The 8093-nt window shown below is 41.0% G+C and overlaps 1 pseudogene; it reads left to right on the top strand.

The window, feature by feature from the left end:
* The first annotated feature begins 2336 nt into the window (after nt 1-2336).
* On the top strand, nt 2337-2436 carry LOC127077219 (uncharacterized; annotated as a pseudogene).
* The last annotated feature ends 5657 nt before the right edge of the window (nt 2437-8093 follow it).

Here is an 8093-nt window from a genome sequence, read left to right on the forward strand (position 1 = left end):
AATGTGAATGTTTTGCTAATCGTTCTAACATTTGGTCAATGAATGGTAAAGGGAAATGATCTTTTCGGGTTGCTTTGTTTAGTTTCCTATAATCAATGCACATTCTCCATCCTGATTCGATTCGTTTAGTTATAGTTTCCCCTTTTTTCGTTTTCAATAACGGTTATGCCTCCTTTCTTTGGTACAACGTGTACAGGACTAACCCATTTGCTATCAGATATAGGATATATAATACCTGCTTCCAATAACTTGGTTATTTCCTTCTTTACTACCTCACTCAGGATCGGATTTAGTCTTCTCTGGTGTTCCCTAGAGGTTTTACAGTCTTCTTCTAACATGATGCGGTGCATACAAATAGAAGGACTTATTCCTTTAAGATCGGTGATGTGGTACCCTAGTGCGGTTGGATACTTCCTTAAGATATGTAAGAGTTTTTCTGTTTCGAGTCTCCCTAGGTCTGCATTAACTATCACAGGTCGTTCAAGTTCTAAGTCTAGGAATTCATATCTCAGATTTTTGGGAAGTGTTTTCAGATCAGGGGTTGGTTTGTTAAGACATTGCGTAGGATCCGGTGTTATTGCTAAACATTGGTTAGATCTGTCTTCTACAAGGCAGTCAGATGATTTGTCTTCTTCTAACTCTGCTTCTTTTATGCATTCATCGATGATATCCATGAAGTAACATGTATCTTCTATTGCAGGTGCTTTCAAGAATTGGGAAAGAATGAATTCAATTTTCTCTTCACCTACTTCGAAGGCGAGTCGTCCTCGTTTTACGTCTATGATTGCACCGGCAGTTGCTAAGAATGGTCTTCCCAGTATAATAGGTGTAATATCATCTTCTCTAATGTCCATAATTGTAAAATCAGTGGGAATGTAGAATTGACCTATGCGTACGGGAACGTTTTCAAGGATTCCTACAGGATATTTGATGGAACGATCTGCTAGTTGCACAGACATTTTGGTTGGTCTTAATTCTCCCATTTCCAGTTTCTTACATATGGATAAAGGCATAACGCTAATTCCGGCTCCTAAATCGCATAAGGCTTTGTCGATGACAAATTTTCCTATGTGACAGGGTATAGAGAAACTACCTGGATCCTTGAGTTTAGGGGGCATGTTTTGGATTATAGCGCTACATTCGGCAGGGAGTGTAACGGTTTCGCTATCCTCAAGTTTCCTCTTATTAGAAAGGATTTCTTTTAAGAATTTAGCATATGAGGGCATCTGCGTAATAGCTTCGGTGAACGGAGTTGTAACGTTTAATTGTTTAAGGAGGTCAACAAATTTTCTAAATTGGCCCACATCTTTGGTTTTAACAAGCCTTTGAGGGTAAGGTATAGGTGGTTTGTAAGGTGGTGGAGGTACATAAGGTTCCTTCTTTTCTAGGGTTTCCTTATTACTCTCTTCCTTTTCCTTAGGTTCACTTTCCTCAGTTGATTTCTTAGGGTTTTGGTTTTCTATCCTTGGATCAGACGGTCCTTCCACTTCCGTTCCACTCCTTAATATAATTGCATGAGCGTGGCTTCTCGGGTTAGGTTGGGGTTGTCCAGGGAATGTATCAGTTGGGGCAGCAGTAGGTGCTTGTTGTTGAGCTACTTGTGATATTTGTGTTTCCAGCATTTTGTTATGGGTAGCCAAGGCATCTACTTTGCTTGCTAGTTGTTTAAGTTGTTCGCCAGTGTGTACATTCTGGTTTAAGAAATCTTTATTGGTTTGTTGTTGGGAAGCTATAAAGTTTTCCATCATGATTTCCAAGTTGGATTTCCTAGGGGCGTTATTGTTAGGCATGGATGGGTTCGGTTTCTGATATCCCGGAGGTATAGCTGGGGCTTGATTTGGAGACTGTCCAGGTGCGTACAAAGCGTTATTGCTCTTATATGAAAAGTTTGGATGGTTCTTCCAATTTGAGTTATAGGTGTTCGAATAGGGGCTTCCCTGAGCATAGTTTACTTGTTCTGCTTGGATTCCTGTCAAGAGTTGACAGTCCGTAGGAGTGTGGCCTTGGATTCCACAGACCTCGCAATTTGAGTTATAGCAACCACGGCGGCTGGAGGTGATACGTTTAAACTTTCAATTTTCTGGACCAAAGCATCCACTTTTGCGTTAACGTGATCAAGGTTACTTATCTCGTACATGCCAGTTTTCGTTTGAGGTTTTTCCACCGTTGTTCGTTCGGTTCCCCACTGATAGTGGTTTTGGGCCATGCTCTCGATAAGCTGGTAAGCATCAGCATAAGGTTTGTTCATTAATGCACCACCTGCAGCGGCGTCTATTGTTAACCTTGTGTTGTATAAGAGACCATTATAAAATGTGTGAATTACTAACCAGTCTTCCAAACCATGGTGTGGGCAAAGTCTCATCATGTCTTTGTATCTTTCCCATGCTTCGAAAAGAGACTCGTTGTCTTTCTGTTTAAATCCGTTTATCTGGGCTCTTAACATAGCTGTTTTGCTTGGCGGAAAGTATCGGGCAAGAAAAACTTTCTTCAACTCGTTCCATGTGGTGACTGAGTTGGAAGGGAGAGATTGAAGCCATCTTCTAGCGCTATCTCTTAATGAGAAAGGAAAAAGACGAAGTCGAATTGCCTCTGAAGTGACACCATTAGCTTTAACAGTATCAGCGTATTGAACAAATACGGATAAATGAAGGTTTGGATCCTCGGTAGGATTTCCAGAGAATTGGTTCTGTTGCACCGCCTGCAACAGCGAAGGTTTAAGTTCGAAGTTGTTTGCTTCGATTGCGGGCGGAGCAATACTTGAATGCGGCTCATCTTGCGATGGAGCGGCGTAATCTCTAAGAGCACGAGTTGGTTCTGCCATCTCGGTTATCGAAGGAAAAAGGTTTTTGAAATCAGGAAGTTCTATAGGAGGGAGATTGTTTGCAGCACGATATTCCCGAATTCGTCGTAAGACTCGGAGATATAGTTCGATATCGTTGATTCGTAAATAGAGCGGTTCGCCTTGTGAGCGAGTGCGTGGCATACAAATCAACGAAAGAAAGAATAGAAGAAAAGAGAAACCTTAGTCTCTACAGCGTAATGGAAGAGTTACGATATCGATTAAATAGAAGTCCCCGGCAACGGCGCCAAAAACTTGATCGCTCGACATTATGAGTCGAATTTGGGGTACAAACTGCAAGTGCACAGTTCTATCGCGTAGTTTTAAAAGATATCGATCCCACAGGGACTTATGAATCGATATACCGTTATCTAAGGTTACTACGTAAAGCTAAGGTGAATAATGGTTGATTGTTTGGGGCGAAGCTAAAAACTAAACTAAGATCTAGATTAAATATTAATAAAGCGGATATCGGTATGTAGTTCGTCGTAATTAGGGAATCAATTCTTTGTCGGTTCCTTGGTTTTAAAATAAATCGTTTCAGTTAACTTTATTGATTAAAGGTTTTATCTCAAACTCTCGCTCTGTTGAATAAACCATGATTTTATGTTAATGTAGCTGTCACTTATAATTAAGTCAAAAACCACTTTTTGAAAGCAATAAAGTTGCAGAAACTCTTTTTAAGAAAACACTGACCGTTTTAAACACCCTTATCTCAAACTCTCGCTCTGTTGACTTAGGTTATACAATTAAACCCGAATGCTTAACTCTCGTCCTCACATTCAATCTTTAAGAATACTTTTTGGAAAAGGTCAGAATTTAATTAACTCTAAAACTTGCTCTCGCCCTGATCTAGAATTAATGCCTAATTTACACTGTCCAGTTAAAACCTCAAACTCTCGCTCTATTGATTTTAACTTCTTTATGTCTTTTACTTTTGTAAAAAATCTTGTTATTAAACCTGTAAATTGAGACCGTAAAAAGATTGATTTTAATTTTAAGTTTAATTAGACCGACTTAGTCTTGATCCCTTATTCCGCTTACTTTACATACCGATATCTAGGCGAATTAGCCAGACATGCTAAACAAACAAAAATACATATCATGCATAAACAGACTCATCCCAGGCAGATAATATAAATAATTAATAAAACAAAGCATTAAATAATGATTAAAGAACCTGAATGCGTTAAACAATAGTCTTGAACACTCCACCACAAGTCGGTAGGATTTGTTCTCGGATTCTTCAATTAAACAATAACTTAAACCAAGGAAAAATAAAAAACTAGATTCTAACGTAAGGTTAGATCCGGTAAAAGTTGCACAATAGTTTCCGGTGTAGAAACTATTGTGCGAAAAGAATTAATTGAATGCTAGAAAAGAAAATAGAATTGCAAAAAGGTAAAACAATAAAAATTCTGCAAAGTAATACTATAAAAATATAAGCCTAAACTGCTGGAAGAAGAAAAAAATGAGAAAACGGCAAAAGGCGTGGAAAATCTCCGAACCCAGAGCTTTCCCAATTAGCTGCTATTTATACTGCTACTTGTGTAACGGCTTTCCAAGGGTTTCCGTATGCGCGGTCTTTTCGTTCCGAGGGTCAAGCGTGGAAATAGCTTTCAACGTGGTCAGTTGAGTTCCTAGTGCCAAAAATATAGGGGAATGGTGTGACGTCCGTCACACCATGTGTGACGCTCGTCACAGGAGTGTGCTTAGTGTGACGCTCGTCACAACCTTTGTGACGCCCGTCACAGGTACAACGTGCGCTTTCTTTGGGCTGGGCTTGGTCTTTGTTATTTGTTTCCTTTTTATTCCTTTTTACACCTCCTTTTCTTCCCTTTTTCACTTTTGCTTCAAAATGGATACCTGACATAAATAGAAAGGAAATACCGCATAATATCTGATAAAATGAGATAAATTAAAGTAAATGATAATATAATCTAATTGAATTAAGTCCTAAAATGTGATATAATTTCATGTTATCAGCAACTGTAACGAAAGCGCTGTACAGACGTCGAACAAGAAGCTGCCTCTGCCGGGGAGACGGTCTGATCGGGTTAACACATGAATGCATATGTTTGACTTTTTCTATGGCGTAATGCTCCATTATGAATGGAAATGCTACGCGATTTGAGGATGCAATGATCACTACATGCAAAATGCAAAGTGAATGAAAACCCCGCTAGGGAGCCCACTGATCAAATACTCCACTCTGTGGGGAGACTTTGCTGAGGAAATCTGCTTGATGAAAACTCTGTAGGGAGAGCACTGACTTCTCACTCATGCTGGAGAACAGAGATACCAAGAATCAGCCAGATCTCTGGTGAAAATAGATAGGCATCGATGAAGTTCCTCATGTCAACCACTCTGCTGAGGACCTACCTGAGAAAATGACGGAATACTGAGACGTCAATCCTCCAAATACCGAATCGTTGCAGAAAAGCATCCGTGCCAGGGAGAGGAGAAGACTGCTCTGCTGGAGAGACGAAAATTGAAGTCTTCAGTACACCTACTGCTTGAGAACTGGCCCACGATAATGTCCAAAACAACAACCTTGCTGGGGATGCCCCACGATAGGGCTCAAACAACACTCTATTAGGGATGCCCCACCATAGGGCTAACAGAGACTTGGAGAAAAACATGTTGCACTGTCGGGGACGTGAAGATGAACAACTTCAACCAACACTGCACTGAGCAACCTCGCTGAGGAGAGACCATGAAAAGGTTCTACAGGACAAAGATACAGTTATGCTCGAGATACGAACGACTGTCTTACCCGTCGGTAATCATACCACCCTTGGGAGAGCACTGCGGGTCTCCTAGGTATCCTTTCATCATTGTGAATGTTCACTTTGTTTAAGAACGATTTTGTGAAAAATTTTGTTTATTTTGAAAACAATGATACTTTATCAATTAAAACATGCAAAACATTTGTTGAGTTGAAACAAATAAGAGTGCAAATAATGGGGTAAAAGCTCAAATCGATGTGATGGAATGGTAGTCTGCAAAGGGCGAGACTCCATAGATCTGTACAAGTTTGAAATCGGTGATATATATTGGAGAGGGCTACATTGAACATAATGACCTTTCCTCTACCATTCTGAATCTCGATGTATTCGGAGCTTCGGTCGACGACGCATAGAGAATTCCTGGCGGATGACAGATATAGAACACGGTCTTGTCAAGATGCAGTTACTTGGCAAATCCCTAATTTTTGCCTAGATTGCCCCGGTGTGAGGTGCTCAATCTAGCGAGATGCAAATTCTTTTTTCAATGTCTCTAACTTTTGCCTGGATCGCCCTTTCGGGTTTTCAATCCACCGAGACGCTCCTTTTTTCCTAAGTTACCCTTTGGGGTGTTCAACTTAGCGAGCTGTTTTGCTTTTTTTTTTGTTTAGGCTAAGTATTTCTTGACTGCATCTGGATTCACAGGACGAGTGAACTTCTTCATCCATTGCTGTAAGTGTCAAAGCACCGCCTGAAAAGGCTCTCTTGAAAACATATGGACGTTCATAGCTTGGAGTCCACTTGCCCCTGGAATCGGGCACGAAAGACAAAACTTTCTTGAGCACAGGGTCATTTTCTCAGAACTCGAGACTCGACCTTCTAGTCGAATGCTTTCGTCACTTTCTGCTGATATAACTGACCATGACACCTGACAGTTAATCTCTTCTTTTCGATCGAATTCAGCATCAGTCAACTTGGGACTTTGAGGGTGCTATTTTTCCTTTGTTTTTTCTTTTGATTTTGCTTTTGATTTCTTTTGATTTCTTTTGCACCCTTTCTTTCTTTGTTTTTTTTTTTTTTTATTGATTTTTTTTTATGCCCCAGTTGGCTGTTCTGCTGATTCTCGAGATGCAGCTGAGTGATCTTCTTTTCTTGCTCAAGAAGTCGGGAAATCTCGTCAGGAATCCCTTCAACATCATCTTCTTCTACTTCGAATACAGGGAATTCAAAATTGGGAGATGACGTCCGATCATTATGTTCAATGGGTTTGAGAAACAACCTGCATAATGATTTCGATATGAAAAACTTTTTGGAAAACAAACAAGACAATCGTTATGCAGATGAAAAGATTGCTTTTATTCCTGTTTTTAGGGTTTTTTGTGATCACCAATTTCATGCAAAAAGCGAAAAGGGAAAACAATTGGAAAAACAAATGTTTAACATGCATTTACTTGAATGAAAATATCATTGCACAAAATGTTGCCAACAATGTCATCACTTCTCCTTTTGGCATGGGAGAAGGATTTTTAAACAAAGTGATTATTACTCTGACTTATGAACAACTGTAGGAACGCCCACAGTGACCCAATTGTGATAGATCCCACCAGGGATAACAACTGTCAGAATCTCTTGCATTAGTAGCTTCTGCTTTTGATCAACCCTCTTTGTTGAAGACCTCAGGAGAAAAGCCAACGCCAGCCCGCGACTTGTTATCTTCAAGCTTGATTAACACGGGGACCCAAGTCTTCAAAGTTCAGAATACCTGACTGCACGAGGTCTTGAACCTTCATTTTCAACTGAAAGCAACTATCCACATCATGACCAGGAGCACCCGAATGATACACACAATGCTGCTCAGGCCTATACCACCACCGAGGGTTGACGGGTATAGCCGGCGGGTCTCTGGGAGTAATCAAGTTCCGCTCTATCAACGAGGGATACAACTCTGAGTATGACATAGGGATCGGGTCAAAAATGATCCTCTTCCTCTCATTACCCGTATTGGCTTGATTATCGTTGGGAGGCTGGTAAGCCTGCTGTTGCGGACGATGTTGCTGATGTTGATACTGCTGAGTTGGCCTTCCCTGTTGCTGTTGGGTTGTTGGAATAGTCACAGCGGCCTGACTATATTGTCCTCTGTTTGCACTCCTCCGACAGTGCACAGCATTTGTTTCACTTTCTCCCCTTTTGGGTGCCCCAGAGAATGGCTTCTTAGAATTCAACGAACTTGAAGAGCCACGATGGCGAACCGGAGTACGGGTTGCTCTGACATTAACAGTTTCTGTAGCAAGCGGCTGTCCATTGACTATGATACCCCTCAAATCATCATCCACGTCGTAGTTGTTGACGGGAATAGTGACAGCAGCAATTTGATCATTAACGGGGACCCCCTCTGGTGAAGCACGACTGGGTGGCAGAATCATGGCTTCCTGTCTCTGGGTTAAGGCTCGCAGCTCCTCTTGCCCCTGAACGACCCCTTGCATCATGGTCATGAACTGGGCCATGTTTGCCCTCATCTTAGCCAACTC

This window comes from Lathyrus oleraceus, chromosome 4 (assembly GCF_024323335.1).
Source record: "Lathyrus oleraceus cultivar Zhongwan6 chromosome 4, CAAS_Psat_ZW6_1.0, whole genome shotgun sequence".
Classification (NCBI taxonomy): Eukaryota; Viridiplantae; Streptophyta; class Magnoliopsida; order Fabales; family Fabaceae; genus Lathyrus; species Lathyrus oleraceus.